Source organism: Rhea americana, unplaced genomic scaffold (assembly GCF_003343005.1).
Source record: "Rhea americana isolate MKP2758 unplaced genomic scaffold, rheAme1 scaffold_53, whole genome shotgun sequence".
Taxonomy (NCBI): Eukaryota; Metazoa; Chordata; class Aves; order Rheiformes; family Rheidae; genus Rhea; species Rhea americana.
This window is the reverse complement of record NW_028186679.1, coordinates 1,325,730-1,345,032: the sequence shown is the minus strand read 5'-3', so window position 1 is coordinate 1,345,032 and position 19,303 is coordinate 1,325,730. Positions and strand designations below refer to the sequence as shown.

Below are 19,303 nucleotides of genomic sequence, written 5' to 3'. Positions count from 1 at the left end.
GGGACTCCTGGTGGGGGAGGGCTGGGCCTTCCCACCAGTGCCTGTTCCACCACCCCAAGGGACAGTGGCAGGCGGGGGCAGCTGGGCAGCCCCAGCCCTGGGCATCAGGCAAGTTCACGGTGACGAAACAGACCTAAGGGTGGGCTAGGAGGTCCATCCACGTGTCAGGTCCAGACCTGGATCAGTGGGCCATGGCCAGGTGCAGGTAGCGTTGCAGCACAATGAGGCAGTAGCTCAGACCGGGGCCAAGTGTTATAGTCTGAGCTTAAAAGCAGCTCCCCTTGGCCAGGGGCTGGTCTGAATGTGGCCTCCACACAGTGTGTTAGAGAGCTTCTCCCCATGTTCACCAGCTCAGCCCTGAGCCCCAGCAGCTGGTCCCATGGGAGAGGGAGGATGCACTCAGGACCCAGACACTGGGATAAGACTGGATCCTGCTAAGCTCACTTGCCATTTCTACTTGAGATAATATCTCCAAAGACTGGTCGAGATTTGGCAGATAATGGCAGTGTTGTTAATAAGGACTTTTCTCAGTCATTTACCTTGTTATTGCACAAAATATTGATTACCACTGTAAAATAAAAATGCCATAGCCTAAATGGATCCATGTAAATGTTTTAATCAATGYGCTTAATGGATTAAAACCCAGCTCACTTTCAAGCCTGTTTCTATGATGCTAGAGGAATGCAGTCCTGRCTGCTACTTAGCATTTGCAGCAGTGACCTCAGAGACCATCATCAGACATGACAGTGTTACTACTGCAGCAAGGCATGCTTATGGCACCAACAAGTGCCCCTGGAGGGCTACAGCAAAGTTCTTCAGACCCCTGAGGCTGCTGGGAGAAGAGTCACTTTGACTAGATCAGATCTTGGGGAATGGTTGACATGCAGTGCTGCTAAAGACAGACYGATTTTCCCTTCCACTGCTGCTCTGTGATCCTCCATGTCTTGGTTTCCCAGAAGACTGGTGACAATGCATGTACCAGCCAGTGAAAACAAGACAGGATGCATCCAACTAACTGCACAACTGATTCCCTTTGGGCAAATTCATCTCATAGGAATTCATCACAAGGAAAAGTCACTCTCATACACCCAGAACATCCCATGAGACACGTCCTCTTTCAGACTTGCAAACAACAGCAGTCTSTAAAGAGGAGACACTAAAAGGTAGCACAGCATTTCACTTTATTTTTCTGGACACACTAGGATGTTAGTCAAAAAACTTACAGAGTCTCTAAGGCATGTTGCAACTCACAAGTCTCAGGCTTTCTCCCCATTTTCTATAGCTTTCCAGAGACTTTTCCCCACATGCCTGGTATCCAACCAGMCTACAGCCCAAGCTTTGCAGACTAGTGAGTCCTTAGACTTGGGCTTTCATAAGCCAGAGTAGGATAGAAAACACACAATAATCAAGACTTTCAGATGTTATTTGTGAGTATCCGGGGAAGAAGATCAACTTACTCTGATTCAGCATTATTATTGCACAAGATTTAAAAACAAAAGAGTAAATTTACTTCATCTGGCCAAGGTCAGTGTCAAAGCATGCAGGTTTGCAGTAACAGAAGTGTAACGAATATGCGTAGTCAGGCAGCCTCCGCAGCTCTTTAACTTGCTCTGAGCCTGCCAGTCCTCTCCCTTTCTCTCTGGACATCATCCTCCAAAAGCCTCTAGGAGACCAACTGTGAAATTTGTTGGTCGCTCATCTTTTCCCAGACACGTCCATGCAGGACAGAGGGGACCAAGCGGCACATCTCCACACTGGACACTCTGGCTTCCTGTCAGCTGGGTCTGCCTCCTGACTGCTCTTTGTGGTTTAGGGCTGGAAGGCAGAGGAGCAATATGGGGAAACTGGGCCACGTCCTTCCCCAGGCCTCTTACGCTTTCTTAACTAATCGGGCTGCTTAATGTGCACATTTCTTAGTGCCTGCTTGYCTTCCCTTGTCACAGCCTCCTGGAGATGACATCACGAAACTTTGTTAACTTTATACCTTGGAAAATGATTAGTTTATTGATAGGCTTTTGGAGCTATTTGGCTGGGAGGCACATGCAAATGCTGCCCAAGCCAGGCTCCTCTCTCTAGGGGTCCTTCTCCGGCACCTCATCACACGGACCATGCAACGGACCTCGCTCTGCGGTGCCGTTCCGCCCCGCATAGAGCTGCTTTGGCCATATTATGACAGGGTTTGCTAGGACACTGWCTGCAGGACATGGGCTTATCTGAAAGGAGCCTTTCACGAAGTATTATGAAAATAAAACGGCCTTGTACTACTTTGTTCGCTTTCCTTCAGCAATTGCCCTGCTCTGCTGTATGCAAGTGTGCGTTTTGAATATAAAAAGGAAGTTTAGTTTGCTMAGCTAATACAGACTTTTTGTTTCATGATGTGTTTTTTCCTTAAGCTTCATGTTAACTGAAGCCTCATCAAAAACTTGATCAAATTAGTTCAGAAATCTGTATCTGGCCCTCCTCCTTCCCCTCACTTCCTTCCCTCCTTCTCTTCCTATACTGCAAGATGAATTGAGTATTAAAGTGTCTAAAAATTATATATAAGTTATATAATTCCAGAGAGTCAGCATTAACWTCACTAGGATGTGTATCTGAAAGGAATGAAACAACATAAGAATAATGTACTACGTGAATGGCAAAATATTTGCTTTAATTGGAAAACTCATATTCTTCTATTGGGTGTTTACTAATCACAGAGTGTTAACTTAATAACCGGTTTAAGTGTCTTTCTACATTTCCATTCCCCAAAGCATGGGGAAGTTCTTGAAGGACTTTAATGAGTGTTCTTAGATGCTCATAAAACCCATGACTGCATTCCCCAAAAGCTATATTCTGATTTCAATGCCTGTGGACAGTATMTGTATGGACAGGCAAAAACAATTTTGATGACTGTCCTAAAAAGAGCTTATATCTGCATGTAAGTATGGTTTACTTGCTAAAAACTGGAGRCCCTTCAGGAATTGGCACTCCCTGTATGACCATCTGGATGGACAACGTAGTTGGGATTAAGCCCTTAGCAGAAGCATTTCTGGTTTATGCTCTATTTGGGTGAAAGACAGCAAATACTTGCTGCCATTCRGGCTTTCCATGATAAAGTGAGATAAAATGTTTGCATTTCTCTTCACCTTTTCTGGAGGCATAAAAGGGATTTCCCATGTTCCATTCTGGTTACGAAAGAATCTGATTACAGACAAACCACTTAAATCCGCAGCAGAGACGAGATTYGCTGACGCACCTCACAGAACAGACCAGCTGCTTTTTTCAGCTGCAACTGTTAGTTTTGACAACAGTATGTGACCTTAAGAAATAAACTGGTCTGTTCTTGTATCATTTTCAAGGGCAAATTTATCAGAGTGACATTGTATAYGTATAGTTAACACAAAAAAAGAGTAATCCAAACCCAGAAAAAATATGAAATAAAATTGAAAAGCGATGCTATAAAAAGTCTTTGGAGGCCGTAATGTCCCATCGCATCATTTGTAGCACACATTAGTTGTGTATTTCCCAGACCTGGAATCCCTCAAATTATTCCACCTGATAATAGACTATGGTTTGGCAGGCAGGATTTACAAGACATGGAAAGGATTGTGGATGTCAGCATGCAGCACCCTGTTGCAGATAACCCCAAACCAGCAGTTTCTGGAAAATAAAGCTAATATAGTTAAGAGATTGTTCAAAATGCATGCCAGGTCTGGAAGAGAGCCATACTTCATTGGACTAAACCTGCGAGCAGTATATTTAAAGCTTGGACCATTACCAATTCCAGTTTAATTTAGCAGGATGCTGAGAGCCAAACTTCCTGATTTAGTACAAAYTACAGTGGAAGATACCTGCTGCTTGGAATATATGTAAGTCAGTTCAATAAAGACACCTAAGTTATATCAGTTAAATATGACAGGTGCTGCAAGCTCTGCAGCTGGGACGTTTTTCACGTGCAGAATGACGATTCACAGGCTCAGGGGCTGTAGTTATGTAAACGATCTTGCCTCGCTCACAGGCAGTACAAATCCCAGAAAAACAGACAGTTGGGAGATACAGGAAGGGTCTATTCTTCTGGTAGAGAAGGATTTGGAGGTGGAACATACAGACCCAGTGTCATGTGAAAGGAAATGAGGAATGGAGGATTTTATAGGGCCACTAAAGAGTCAGACACTGGCTGCACCTGAATCTGCAATAAAATGGCTTTTCAGCAATCAAAAAGAATATGTAGAACTCCAGAAAGACTTCCAAGATTTGTAAATTCCATTTATGTGGTGGAATATGCCCTCTATCTGCATGATAAAAGACMTTAGAAGAGAGAGCACATCTACTGACTCTTGTGGCTGTTTTGATAGAGCTAGTGAAGGAGGAAGTAATCTGAGCAAATGCAGATGCTCCAAAGCTGATGTCCCCATCCAAGTTAATCACCCTCGTCTCCCTTTATAGATCATCATGACTGAAAGACACCTTAAGCCATAATTATCTGATTCAGAAGTGAACTTTTGCATTAGGTGTGAAGACTCATTCCCTAAAATACTTGCTTCTCCCAAGACCAGTAAGAGGCACCCAGTGCCATTAGCTCACCTAGTAGCACCTACAATGTCAACAGCTTAAAAGTTAAGCATGATGAGCCCCAGCCTGAAGCTCAGAGAAGATGGTTGAATACCTGGGGTCTAGCTTCAGACTGTTATTCGGTCACAAAGATCTTTCTGCTGCTCAGGTCGCCTCCCATTAGAGCTTCAGCACCACTGGAGCTACTTGTGGTGGTGAAATTCTTGGCGGCAGGAGCTTGGGTGAGGCTTGGGCACGTGGCAYGCCTCCAAGCCTGGCGATCCTGYGYGGTGATGAGGAGCCRCCGCAGGCACGGGAAGGCGGCAGCYKGCCCCGCGGCTCCTTCACCMAGACGCAACCTSAGAGACAGGGCTTGCAAACGCGGCTGGCTTTTGGGGAAGGACCAGCTGGGCGCTGCATTTTTCACTATGGTGTGGCTCACGCCAGGTCTGCATGGAGTCCTCAATGGAAGAGCAGCTTCGTTTGCCTGCGACRTGTGACAACTGGCGAACGCCCCTGAGCCAGGGGGACGGTTTTGAGAAACACTCCTCTATTTCTCAAAATAAAAGTAAAGGAGGGTTTCATCAGGTGTTATGTTTTTTTTTCTTTCTTTCTTTTTTTTWWAATACTCAAACTATGAAGAACACAATCCTGTACAGGGTTGTCATTTCTTGTCACTGATTCAATTTATTGCCAAGCCATTAAAAAAATCTAAGTAATTCAATGTTTCAYTCTGACATACCAGACTTATAAATTATTACCTTTGTCTCAATATGTGAGCTGCAGAGAAAATAATGAGATAATCTATTTTTTTAAAGACTGACAATTTCTGGACAAAATTCATACAATGGAAATATCATTTGAAAGGTTTAATACCAAACTATTACAACCCAGGTAATAACTAGACAGGAAAAAACACACCTGATGAGTAAGTCTGTTATTGYGCTCTAAAACTGCAGATCTGGTTTTATTTTTGGTGCAGGCGTTCGTTCCTCAGGCTCTCAGGAGACAAGTCCCATGCTCTGCCTGGTGGATCTGCTTGGCTTTAAATCCTAGAGGTGCCGTAGGCAGCGGAGGTAATGACAGGCAGATACCTGAGTTGGTGAGACTGGATAACTGATACCGAGCGCGGCGCCTACTCTGAAAGGGAGCATTTCTTTAAAGATTAAAGACGGGTGTTTGTGTGCACACCCGTATGAGCACGTATACAAGGCTACGTACCTCATATACGTGAAATCTCCTCTGCTCTTTCTAAGGGAGATGCCACAATTTGTTATCACTAMGGGCTTGAGTTGCTTTAAGTGTCATTTAGAGAAAATACCTGTTTACAGTTTGCCGATTGACGCTCCGGCAGCGAGCAGAAGCCCTGAGTAGCCGTACTGCAGCTTTCCTGTGCGAGTGACACTTCCCCGGGAGGGCTCCTAAGTATCGGCTCCCAGCGGCCGGCCCGTGATTAGCAACGATGAATCTTTTCTGCAGCCGCAGAACGGTGAAGTAAAATCGCCTGGATCTTGAAACACGCGGCTGTGCTTTTCAGGGAGGGATTTGCAGCTTCGTGGTGAGCAGCGAGCAGCGGGCGTGTGGGCTCTGCAGCACCCCCAGGGCGCTCTCTAACGGCGAGCGCGGACGGCGGAGGTCGCGGAGCTTCCACACGTTTGCCAGCAAGACGTCTGGCGCTTGTGACATGGGACACACAAATCCAATTTTTCTTYTGGTCAGAAAGACGATAGTCTTACAGTGAAAGATGGAAAGATTTTTTTTACCACTTTGGAAAATTATTTTCCCTCTCATCAGATATTTGAAAGCAATTAAAATCTATGGAAACACTAGAATTGTTGAAGGCTGCAGCTAACGCTGGGAACAGCTTTCATAATTCTACTAGACATTTCTGAATGACTTTATTACGAATATATTTTAGGTATGACAATACCAATCATATAAGCCAACACTAGTTTTATTTTTACAGATTTTTCTTTTACAAATTTTACAAATTTGCTTTTACAATTTTGTTCTAATAGTCATGAACATACTAATAACAGCTCTTCTATGGTGATGCGAATATTTTAGGCTAAAGCACAGATAAACTTTGCTTGGCACAAGAAGACACAATGCTTTCTATAATTAACAGAGCATTCTACTCAGCAGTTAGGGACAGTTGGTCCATATTCTGCTTGTAAGCCCAGCTCACCTGCAAACAAGAAAACTTACCATGCTGTATTTATCCATCTAATGCTGCATCAGTTGAGCAGCTTTCATGAGTGCCTGCTCTCAAGGCTGCCATAGTCAAAAATTAACCGTGGTTAATTAAATGGCTTCTAATGATGTACAGTGAAGAGATTGTTCAATATTCACATTTAATGCATTTGCATTAACTCTCTGAGTGGCAGAGTTACAGAGAAGTGAAACCTGTTTTCATCATCTCTACACAAATCAGAAGAATCTGGAGAGCTGGGACAGTAACTGGCACAAATCGTGCAAAGGGGAGACTATGTCTCGGATGGCTTATGCACATACAGGCCATCCCTCCCTTCAGAAAACAACTGGAATAATTTCTCCTACTTTCACTTCAAATTAGTACTTCAAGTTGACAATAGAAAAATAGCTAAGCAGCTAAATGCAAGAAATCAATCACTCTCTCTGGATGTGCCAAATTACTTGCCTATAGAAATGCCAAGTTTGCTAGTGCTTTTCAGAAATAATTAGCTTTACTATTCAGCAGAAGAAACATCTTTCTTCATCTTTTAAATATTCCAGCTCTGTTCCATAGCCTGAATCCAGTACTGAAAACAATCAAAGAAAAATTACTGAATTTTAAAAAACCAGAAGTGTATTCAACACTGACCGGATAGCTGCTGCTGCAGACAAGCTCACCAAGCAATCCATGGGTACAAAGTGCTCAATGGTCTGTCACTTTTGCACAAGTAATAGCACAAAAATAGGAGAAAAACAGAGAGTTTGCAGAAATATGTCCTCATGGGGTGGGTAAGTGATGTGTAACAGAAACTCTAGGAGTTTCTTACCATCTTACCGGTTCTTACCCAGTAATTCCCTACCTAATGTCCACAGGAAGAACATGCTTTATTGGGAAGACAGATCATACAACGGATGTTTTAAAGAATGATTAATCTTGTGAATTCTTTCTTAAGATTGAATCCCTACGTAAGCACCCAGCAAAGTCTTGCAGCTACCATAAAGTTTTCTCTTGTCTCAAGTACATCAGTTTCAGTCCTTCTCCTGTCTTAACCTGACAGCGCCCTTCTGCAGGACCTACTGTGATGCCTCCTAAGAAGACATGTGCCAAGTAAGATGTGTTCCTGGCAAGAATGCGAGACACAGCAGGGCACCTCTCTCTTCTTGGGATCCTCCTAAGGGGCCTGAAGCCGCCGAGGGCTGCTGCTGCCGGACCGGTGCRCCCCGTGCAGGCAGGCAGCATGGTCTCAAGCAGCCGGGCTCTGGCGCTTCCAGTATCGCTCAGCTGTTGTAGTGCCTAGTTGGAGGCATAGGGTTACAACTTGGTAAGCACAGAGAAGTGACAGAAATAGTACTTGCTGTTCTAGAGCTTTTTATTAACAATGCAGAAATCTCAACAAGAGAAATTCCAGTGAAGGAAAAAATGTTTTGCAATAAGGGTGGTCAAATACTGGAACAGGATGCTCAGAGAGGTTGTGAAACCTCCATCCTTGGAGATATTCAGAACTCGACCGGACCAGACCCTGAGCAACCTATTTTAAGCCGGCCATGCTCTGAGCAGGAGGTTGGAGTAGATGGCTGCCAGAGGTCCCTTCCAACCTAAATTAATCTGTGATTCTAGGAATCACTCCTAGACTTTTCAATCACTGCAGATGGTGCTATCCAACCTGTGCCGCTGGCATTCAACAATTACTCATTTTGTTATGTTACCAGTTAATAGAAAGGTGAAACTTTATTACCTGGGGGCTTTATGTTCTTGCAGAGTAAAGGGCTTTTATTTTGTACCAGAGAAGATGGCACACTCCTACCTGCTGTTGAAAAGTACTAACTTGAACTCTCAGACTCTTTCATTAATATTTCTGTATTTTCCAAGGCAGGGGCTGCAGCTGCAAAAATACAAAAGCTAAATAAAAATTGGCTATGTGTTTGACATAACTGCTATTACTACCTTCTTCAAATAAAGAGAAATAGCAGGTGCAGAGCATCTGAGTGTTGCTATAGAACTTGTTGAGCGCTCGAGGCACTTCATGAGACAGAGCTGAAAACCAAAAATAGTGGCTACTGCCAACAATTGTATYATCACTTAACTCTGTCTCCTGAATAATTTCATTTCCTCTGCCATTTTTGCAGTATCTGAAAAATACTTCAGCTACATTTGATGGACACGACGATCCAAAGAAGTACTGAAAGAAGCAAATGTGTATATGTGAATCCCATCGGTTAGCTCTGCATGCCAGGGTCTGCACCATGAAGCTCCAGTGACCGTGTGCTGCTGTGCACGGGACAGGTCACGCTCCGAGTGAAAGTGGGAAGTGGATAAAGTGTCCTTTTCCAGTCAGCAGCATCAGCATGGCCATCATGTTTTCCATTCTCTTCGTTTGCATGTACACTTCTAGTATTTCTGGGAAGAGCAGGAAAAGGAAGTGGGTTGTGCTTTTACCCTAATGGCACTGAGCTTCCTTTTTACTTCAAGCAGTTTCGGGTTCAGGAGCCAGTTCTTAGAAAGGATGTCTCCTGTGTGCAAGAGCTTCCCTTGGGTTGACAAATTCATGTTGCACCACGCACAAGGTGGCCTGCTGGGAGAGGCCCCGTCCTTAACCTGCCCCTTCTCCAGGGCTGGGTAAGGAGAGCAGCGCCCTGTTTGAGCAGACCCCACTGTGGGCCATGCCATGCTGCAGCACTGTGCTCTCTGCAGCCCCCTGGGTTGAGAAGATAGTGGGCCAGGTCAGAGCAGTAGGTAGGCTTTGATTTTCAATGCAGGGAGAGAAAGGGCACTGTCCCCCATTCTGCCAGGCTTGCTGGCTCTGGCCACACCAGATGGCTGCATGACAGTTGCATGCACAGAAATTAGCAAGTGGGTTGGACTAGATGATCTCCAGAGGTCCCTTCCAGCCTTAGCGATTCTGTGATTCTATGATTCTACGGAATTAGGAGCTCTGTGTCCCGAGTCAGGCTGCTGTGTTTTTTCAGGACAATACAGCTTCTTCGACACTGTGCAATACCCACCTCATGTCCACAGCAGACAATCACAATGTGCCTTTGGCCAGCAAGGAGGCAGACCCTGGAAGTGTCTCACCTGAAAGGTGAGAAGAGTGCTGATGTCCCAGATGTCATGGGTGTCATCATGGTCTGCTTAACCTCCACAACTTCAAGAACACAGAGGGGAATTTTTCAAGGACAGGGAGTTCCACACTACCTCCATGCAGCTTGATGAAGCCTGTAGAAAGGCAGCCTATGAGGTAAAAGGTATTTTTTGTTCAGGAGACAGATACTTTCTACACAGAAGAGAAAAAGAAAACTTGGCCTGTATGTTCACACACACTTTCTGTGTGTGTATCCTCTTCCTCATTCAGTCCCCCCTCCTTACCATCTACCCCTGTTAATCAACCTTTTTCCATGTTTCCTTCATCCCTCAGTCTCCATTTCTGCCTCAGGAGTGCCTCTAAGCCTTGCTCCCCTCTCTACAGGGCAGCTAAGCAAAGGCTTGCAGGAGGCCAAGACAAACTCCTCAARCAAAACATATTTATTTATGCAGTTGCAATGAAAAGAGGGTCATTCTCAACTTAATATGTTAAGCTATAAAGAAACACAAAGCCTCCAGGGTTTTTATGGGCCAGCATGGRAAAGGCATTAGTCCATGATGGGCTAATCTAGCCCAAGATGTGTTCAGGGCCAGCAGCTCCGCGGTGCTTCTTGCTTTACATATTTCTGGGCTGAAGGCTGTGTGCCCTCTCCTCTTCTCTTTCTCTTTTGCCTTCTTGCTCCCCTGTGGCCATGTACAGTATCTCCATTGGATCTTTCCTTATAAGCCGTGTTAGAGAACTGAATGAAGCCAGGATGTCCCTCAAGGAAGTTTTGAGAGACAGGCTTCCCAAGCTTGTCTTCTGGTTTTTCTGCAAGTCAAACAGGTGCTGTGTCCTTCCCTTGCGACCCCCGCAAAAGATTGGCTGAGGTCTTTTATTTTCTGGTACACCTTTTCATTTTTTTCATACATGCTSTTCCTAGGTCCTGGAACGTGCATTTGGCTTAGACGTGTTTATCATAAGCAATGTTTTTAGGCAGAAGGTTCTGCCTTCAAATTTTCATGGAAGTATTCTGTTCTTTTCGGAGAGGGGAGTGCCTTCAGGTACGAAACAGGCTTTTGGGAGAGCTATTCGTGGTGTAAGGAGAACACTGGTGCTGTAGGAAGGTGAGAATGGGCGGGATTTGGGACACAGTGCAGGGCTTGGGCAAGTCAGCCAAAACCAGGCTCAGCTCAGGCTAACRCTAGCAGGGACAGACGGTGAGAAACAGGCAGCTCCTAGAGGCAGCACCCGGGCCCTTGTGCCCTCCAGGTAACCCGCAGGCGCACACCGAAGCTGAGCCTGTGCGTGTGCTAGGAAGTCAGGGAGTGAGCGCTCAGGTGTAAACCTGAGACAGTAACATCATAGGGAGGACCAAACTGCTCAAATAGTGGACTTGAATCTGTATCTCACCCATGATTAAGTGTTGGTTGGGCCTGCTGAGGTTTATTTGACTAAGAACATGCATGATTATGTCTGAACCAGGTTTCCAAATTCTCTTTGTGTCAGTGGAGGGATAGGAACGTCTGTGATGATTCATTGCAAATAAAATACACATCTAGAAATAGCCAGGTGACTTGAATCCTGAAAGTCTTGTTTTTCTCTACTGAATAGARATAGCTCAAGCATGTATCCCATCTGTGATGTTCCCCTCTTGCCTGTGGGAGATGCTATATGATTTTTCTTTTTTTTTCTTTTTTTTGGCTTTTGCTGCATACTAGCTCCCCTATGTCTTTGAAGTAGCCAGCAGTGAAGGTGACATGGCCCTTCATGGCCATGTGAGTGGTGAACTACTTTCTGCTGAGCTGTCCTCAGTCAAAATGCCCAGAAATCTCAGGAAAAATTAGTTTAGGAGCCCTGGAATTCAAATTCCCTGTGGCACTGCAAGATTTTAATTCCTATGTGATTTTGGACTGTCTTGCAYGGAAAGGCAAATCCTTAGAGCTTGCTTTGCATTTGATGTGTTTATTGTTTATCTGACCAAAATGATAGTCAGATGAATTTTAGCTAACTTTTGGCTGAAAGAGAAGAAAAAAAAAACAGAATGAAATGTTCAAAATGCAATAAAAGGCTAGGTTTGAGAGAGCGGGAGGAGAGAGGGAGATGAATAGACCAGCTTGTATTTTGTGCCATGTTAAACAAAGTTAAAACCATCCCCAACTTCCAGCTCTCTTGCCTGGAAAGATTTGCAGCTGGATGTCTCAGCTGCATGGCCATGATTCTTTGTCTTCCTTCTGCTCTCGGTGTTATCTTTCACTTTTTTTTTTTTTTTTTTTTTTTTTCCCAAGCCATCTCTCTGTCTCCACACTTTTCCTCCTCTTTTTCTTTTTTTCTTTTTGGCTTCATTAATGGAGAAAAAGTTACCATCCATGATGAAACAATCAAAAGATGTGAAAGAAAATGGTTTTAGTCCTCCTCACAATTAATTAGGGAAGTATGAAGAGAAAATGCTCAGGCTGAACTTTGGGAGGGGTTGGCACGTCACGTTTGATGTGATGGAAGTGCTGAGGGGCTACTTTAGCTTCATCACTTTGCCAGGAAAAACTTAAAGCTTTTGAAGGGAAAATGCTGCTTTATCTGCTCTGAGGAGCCCACGTAAGTCAGGGAGACCCTGTGCGCAGGGAGGGCTCCYGGGGCCGCACAGCCGCCGCGGCCCCGGGCATGGCTAGCACCTGCTGGAGCTTGCAGCCACAGCCGGGAGCCGGGGCTGGGTGGGGGCTTTCGCCGCCGAGCGCAGTTGCTGACACAGCCTTACCCTGCTCTAAACCGTGGCAGAGGGCCAGGCAAACCCTTTCCACCTCATTTTCCCTCTTGATTTTCCACTACAGTCAGACTCTTTTGCACTTCTTCCTCACACTAGCATTGGGCCAGGGGCCCATGAGCTGGGCGTAAGGATGATGAGATGCTGGCTCGAGGAAACACAGTTCCTGAAAACATTTTAGCTTTCATTAGCTTGGTTGTTTTCCTTTTTTCTTTTTTTCCCCATAACACTCTTTTTCTGTATTTAATTCAGTCTAATGTTTATTTGTAACTGAGGCCTTGGCAACACTTTATCTGATGGCATAAGTTTGGGAAAATTGTCATGAGCAGACAAGCCAGATGAAAAGTAAATACTAAAAATGCTGGCTAGAATCAGATGTGTAAAAAACAGTGAAAAAAAAAAAAAAAAAAAAAAAAAAAAAAAAGAAAGGAGGCTAACAGGAGAAGTGGCTAGAAAACCTCTAAGTAAAAGCACAGTAAGCTATGGACAGTGTGTGGGAAGGTAGGGGGAATTGCTCCAGGATTTTTTCTTCTGTTTACTAAATTGAAGAAAATCAAAGAAGAGACCTTAAGAGATAATCCAAAGCAGGGTAGACTCCCCTGACACTATTCTTGGCAGATACTTGTCTATGCCATCCTTGAAAAATTCCAATGATGGGGATCCTGCAGCACGCTTAGGTAACCCGTTTCAGCACTTAACTATGCTTAGCTGAGACAGATTTTTCCCTAATGCATTGTATTGCTTCTTGACACCTCCCTCTTTGCTATAATTCTGGCTGCTTTCATGAAACACTTTTGTTCTTTATTTATGTGGCTCTTCTGAAGCTTTGAAGCTCTACATTTTGTTTCTTAAAACACTCAGGCAACTTGTTGTGCTTCATACTTATCACTTCCTCATGACTCGGTTCCAAAGTCCCCTAAAAATATTTCACTGAAGTACATTCATTATGAAATTATTTGGGTTACATATTTTTAAAACAGCTCATTGGTATGAATATACTGCTATGAATCAGAGACAACTGCCTGTGAACCACATTGATAAAATTAATACAGTAAAAATTATCCTTGAAGAATTGACATTGGCTGTTACACAGTTCGCAGTTGCTTACATTTTCCCCCAGTGATTTTCCTGATATTAGTTATAAATTCAGGGCCAGGTAAATGGTTTGGCAAAACATTCAAAGCCTCTTGACTTGGCAGACCGGTGAGCACCAAAACCAGATGTTCATCCTGACATTCAAAGAAGCAGCAAATACATTCATTGCACAATGAGCAAAAGCAATAGAAAGCAAATTCTTCATATTATTCTGGGGATACAAAAAATAAAATACAAGGTTGGAGGGGACATGTCTTTTTTTCCCAATTGGCAAGATGAAATTTTTAGGATTTCATATTTTTCTAAAAAGCAGAGCAACAACACTCCTTCTGGCATTACATGAGAAAGAAGAAAGAACACTGTTTCTACTCCCCGTGCCCAGCTGAACACAGTGAAACAAAAGGTACACATGGAAAGGGTCTGAATATTCTGCTTGTTGAAGGACATGGAAATAACTGGAGTTTGCTCAGGAAGAAGACTGCATCGTGACCTTAGATGTACAGTAAATTGCTTTGATGTTTTTGCTTCAAAGGAGAGGAGCTAAACCACTGCCAACTTAAATAGCAATCAGAGTACTTTCCGCATCAGTTTGAGCGGGGAATGAATATGCCACTATCATGACTGGGGGATGCTGATGGAGGGATGCCAGGTTTTACACAGGCTGCTGCTGCTCGCATAGAGGATATGTGGATTTTGTCTCACTCTCTAGGCTTTGCAATGATTCTGTAACCAATGAAAACATTTGCTACTTAAAATTTTTCTGCAGCAGTAAGCCTCTGGGCTAGGCACTTTTTCTGCCTCTTATTACTGTAAGTAGTAATACTGCCATATTGTTAGGGGAGTCCATTACAGCTAAGGGCTCCACTACATTAAGCACTGTGCCAAYAGAGATCAAAAATTTCACAACCCTCAGCATTCCAAATGCCCCAGTAACTCGTGGAGTCGTGTTTTCAAACRTGCCAAGGTGACTTAGACTCTTAAGTCAGGAGTGACTTAGAGATGAAAATTTGTGTTGATAAAAGCATTTACGCCTTGCTTCATTCAGCCTCACTCGGTGCCTCTCTGCACCTTTAAAAGCCAAAGGACGAGATGTAAGGCAACAGGCAGGCCAGACTTTCAGTTCATCTTTCTGTTGCTGCTATTCAGTTACCTTGCATGCATGGTGGTAGGAAAGTTTCCAGAGTAATGTTAAAAGTACACACACATCCATGTCTCCCACACAGAAACATTTAATTCTTTGTGAGATTTATAGGGAGAGGAGAGAATGTTTTGGGACAACTACTGCTGGCTTTCTCCTTTCCTTACTCCTGATGCAAAGTTATTTATTTACAGAGTAAATCTCCCAGAGCTGGCAGATTCTGATCACACTAAGCTGAGGAAATATCTGCACTCTTCTGCCAACTAAGGGGAAAGTTCTCAGAGATAATCCAGCAGACTGACAGGACAGCATCTCTCTAGAAATGCTTCCCRAAGGCATCCTAGCTGATCTGGTGCAGGAGCTTGCAGAGGTTGTGCTGCAGCTGGTGGCCGAGATGGGGCAAATGTGCTCCAGGGCCACCACAACGCGAGTCGCTGGTCCTGCAGAAGCCACATCTGTGGACACCACTGGTGGTCTTCAGGCCAAGCTTCAGCTGGGCAGACAGGGGGAGTGCTGAAGCYAACCTGGTTCCCAGCAGCTGGCGAAGGGCTCAGCTCCACTGTTTTTGGACATCTCTTTCTAGGCCATGCCACAGGGCGTGGAGTCCCACCAACATGCTCCTCTGCTGGGGCAGCGAGGTTCACGGGGGCTTTCTGCAGTCGTACAAGTGGACTTCTGACACCATCCTGAACTATTTTCTAAAGGTAATTGAGTCTGCTTTCCTTCACAGCTGCACGTATGTCGCAGCAAGGTTATGTGCAAACATTCACTTAGGAGCAAGAATTTCCTATCTTGACTTAATTCAAGTCAGTCAAAAAGAAAGCCTCCTTAAATTAATTTGAAATACTGTCCATGTATAGATTTGCACCAGACTTGCTAGAAGYGGGAATTAGAACAGATGTAGACAGTTCAGTTCCAAAGTGTGTGTTGAGGAAATGCTCCTGTGAACTCATCATCTGAGGATTTTGCAATATATTCCTTGTCAGCAGTCGCAATGAAGCACTTCAAGGACTAAGCCGCAGCAGGACGGTTGGACGACAGAACCCATAAACAGCTTGCCATGGCCTACGATTAAAATCAAAAATGGCTGATTTAACTTAAAGCACAAATCCCATCACAGAATTTGGCCCAAATCCACACAAGTGCTTTACGAGTTCAGAGAGAATTCACAGTTTGAGGAGAGGTCACGGCAATTCCTGGCTTCTTGCCATAATAGTTCATCAGAAAATAATTATAAAAGTCAAGTTAGTCACGCTTACGAAGTGCCTGGAAGTACTGGGAAGAATGCACATGTAAGRTATTGTTGTTTTCTCTGCTAGCTGCTTCTGCATGTGGAGGGCTGCCTTTTCTCAGCCATTTGACTGCTCATCCTTCTACACAGAAGCAAAGAAAATTCAACTCTCAGTCAAAGAGCATAACATCCCACACATATTCTTTCCACAAAAGCAAAAATCCTGGCAAAATGCAACAAATAGTATTTGTTAAACTACCAGGAAAAATGCTGTCTTCTGGGCTCCAAAGAAAAAGAGAAAGCTGAGGTGCTAGCTTCCTCAGACTAAAATTTAAAAATCATCATACATATCACATATGTCCATGCATACATTTATGTAAACAAATATTCCTGCGTTTGCTTCAGGAACATCAGGTGAGAGGATATGCTATTTGTGTCGACAAATTCAGCATAGAAATAACCATCCTGAGTGCACACAGAAATGCAAGCCATTTTGAAATGTCTGCTCATTAGAGTGTCTGGTGGTAAAGAAGCAAGGAAATAAGCTGAATATTCATCTCTGATGGAGGAATCGCTCTCAAGTATATGTACTGATAAAAGTAATTAGYAGTGGTATACAATGAAGGCTTAGGGAAGACAAGAAAATGGAAACGTAGCCCTTTAATCCCCTGGCGAAAATATAAATGACTTTCTGGTCTGTCATTTTCTTTGATGGATGGCTTCAACTGTAGAGTTATAATACTTTCAGAAAAACACATGCCAACTTATAAATGTCCTGTAACTTAGCAAAGCACCAGTACTTGGAAGCAGAGAACTGTTCCTTCCCAMGTCGTCTTCCTGTATCCTCACTCCTCTGCTGTTTGTGAATTTTCAAATTAAACGATCCGACCTGCTTGAGGGAAAAGTCACCTTGGCAGTTATCTTAAAGAAACCTCTCAGAACCAAACAGCAATGTCCCCGGGCCAAGCAGAACGGACAGGAGGCTGAATGGTGCTGGTGTTGCCGGTCGCTGTCGCTCTCTGCCCCTCCAGGCCGGTCCTGCTGGGAGAAGTGTGGACGCGATCTCCTTCCATTCGGCTGGCAAATCTGCTGCTCCTTGCCCTAGCTCCCCTGACCGTATGGTAAATCCTCATCACCTCCACTTGCCTTCCAAAAAAGCCCAGAGTTATTCCAAGGGGAAGGAAGCAATCTAGTTTGCAAGGAGAGAAAGAGGAAGAGAGGATGTTTCGAGACAAGCAATGGAAAAAGGAAAAAACTTCCTGAATTTTGGAATACTGTTGTTTAGGGTTAGGAAAAAGGGGAGAATTCAAATGGGCAATGTCCCTATCTAAACGCTTGTCATTTGGGAGGACATAAGGCAAGAGCACTTAAAGCTGTTTAGTGCCGTTCACACGGCCAGAGTGCTTGGAGAGCAGCCCCACAGGTAAGGGGTGTCCTGGGAGGCCACACTGGGAGCCTGAAGCAGGAACTGGTAGGCTTCAGGCTATGGCCAACATAGCCCATAAACTTTGCAGAAATGGGCACCATTCAAGGCTTAATTTTGTGAGTTTGCTGGGTTTTCTTCTTTTTTTTTTGTCAAAAGAGTTTCTGGATTTTGTTAGTGTCTGAGACAATTTGGGAATTTCTAAGCCTGAGACTGGATCCTTGCATCTTTTTAAGGCTTCTTGTTCTTCGTGTGAGCACTTGTGGGTAGGACTGCCACCAGCTATCATGTTTATTTGTAAAACCGTATTTCTGCTGTCTGCAGAAACAACAAACTGCTTCTGCACCAAATCTAAAACCCTCTGTCAAGTCCCCTTAAGAGGCATTTAAATCCTCTCTCAGTAATATTTACCTGACTATATATATTTTTTTCTCATTTACATAAATATGCCAATCTTGGCCTTTAGATACCCGTACAGGAGCTGCAACAAAGCTCACATATAAAGTATCCTTTGAATTAATGACCATTAACAGTACTATGGAGTATAATAAAATGACTAAGCATTAAGAAATTATCAATGGCAAATTTTGTGGACTTCCTCTTAGTTTACTGAAGAAAAGTTATTCCAGTCCTCTTACAGAAGAAGATGATTGTCTGTTGTTAGGCAGCAGTTACTTAGAGAGGAATCCTAGTTGAAAATAATGTGTTTATTTTCATTTTAAACTTGTCTTTGTGGAAGATGACATTAGATTGTAGTTTTCTTCTCCAATTATGCACGCCCTCTCCCTGCTGTAACCATTCTTCCTCTGCTCCTCTTCTTGTCACCCCCTGGGTCTCCCTGCTGATTCCTGCCTCCTCTCAAACTCTTTATCATCTTCCTCCACCATCCCACTCCAGTTAGCTAACTTGTATAGTACCTCCTGGGATTAAAGTAATCGGCAAAATACATGAAGCTAGAATGCCTAAGGTGCTTATTCTTTGTAACTTTGTGGGAAAGATTTCCCTTTTCTTTTTCACAGTGGAGGAAAATCATTCTTCCTCCAGACTCTGATCAGACGCTCTTCCTACATGCCTTCACCTACTCACCACTTGGCCAGTTTCCCTTGCTTTCTGTAAGTACCTTGGTCAACTCTCCAAGACCCTGCTGTACTTTCTGAGTGGCCATTAATGATATTATTGGCAGAATTACTACGGAAAGCTTGGTAAAAAAAAAAAATGGGGTGAAATAGGGTGGAGCAGAATCTGTTGTCTCTCTCTCTGGCATTGGAAAGGAAGGAGTGGCGATGGGCAGGTGTCTTTAACAGGAAGTTTCAGAAGCATATCATATGTTTTGTTGATATTTAATTCTAAAAACGGAAGCCAGTTGGAGGACATGGAAGGAAAGATCATGAGGTGGATAATCTTTTCCAGACCTTTGTACGTGAGGAAAAAAAAGTTATTTAAAATATGTTCTCACTAAGAGTATGGTACAACTTTCCAAACTTGATACTGCTTTTGAACTTGCAAATTATGTTCCTCAATACCTATAAGGCACATGCAGTAATTACCATTAGTTTTGAACTCTGTGTAGTCATTTCTCATGCTTTTATTGCAAATATCATGTCATTTGATTTGTTTTTCTTAAGGGTCTGTAATGAATATGTGAGGATCTTAATTTTCATTTTTATGTGACAAAGGTTTCAAGCACTTCTTAGTGGAAACTTTAAAATCTGAAACATAAAGACATGACTGCCAGAAAGCAAAATTTTCAATTTTTACATCTCACGGCTGGTGATGCTGGGGCATAAAATGGGAAGCTAGGTTTCAAATCAGGCCTTTAAATGCTCTTCTACTATGAAAAGTCTATTGGCTCGCTCAGTGTTTATCTTGTATA

The 19,303-nt window shown here is 43.6% G+C and overlaps 1 long non-coding RNA gene across 2 annotated transcripts in view; it reads right to left on the bottom strand.

Moving 5' to 3' along the window:
* Positions 1-13,826: 13,826 nt before the first annotated feature.
* LOC146588235 (uncharacterized) overlaps positions 13,827-19,303 on the bottom strand; it is a 37,011-nt gene continuing 31,534 nt past the window's right edge. For both annotated transcript variants that reach the window (XR_014897455.1, XR_014897456.1), the window contains exon 2: positions 13,827-17,196. This is a non-coding gene — a long non-coding RNA (uncharacterized LOC146588235). The remainder of the gene's footprint in view (positions 17,197-19,303) is intronic.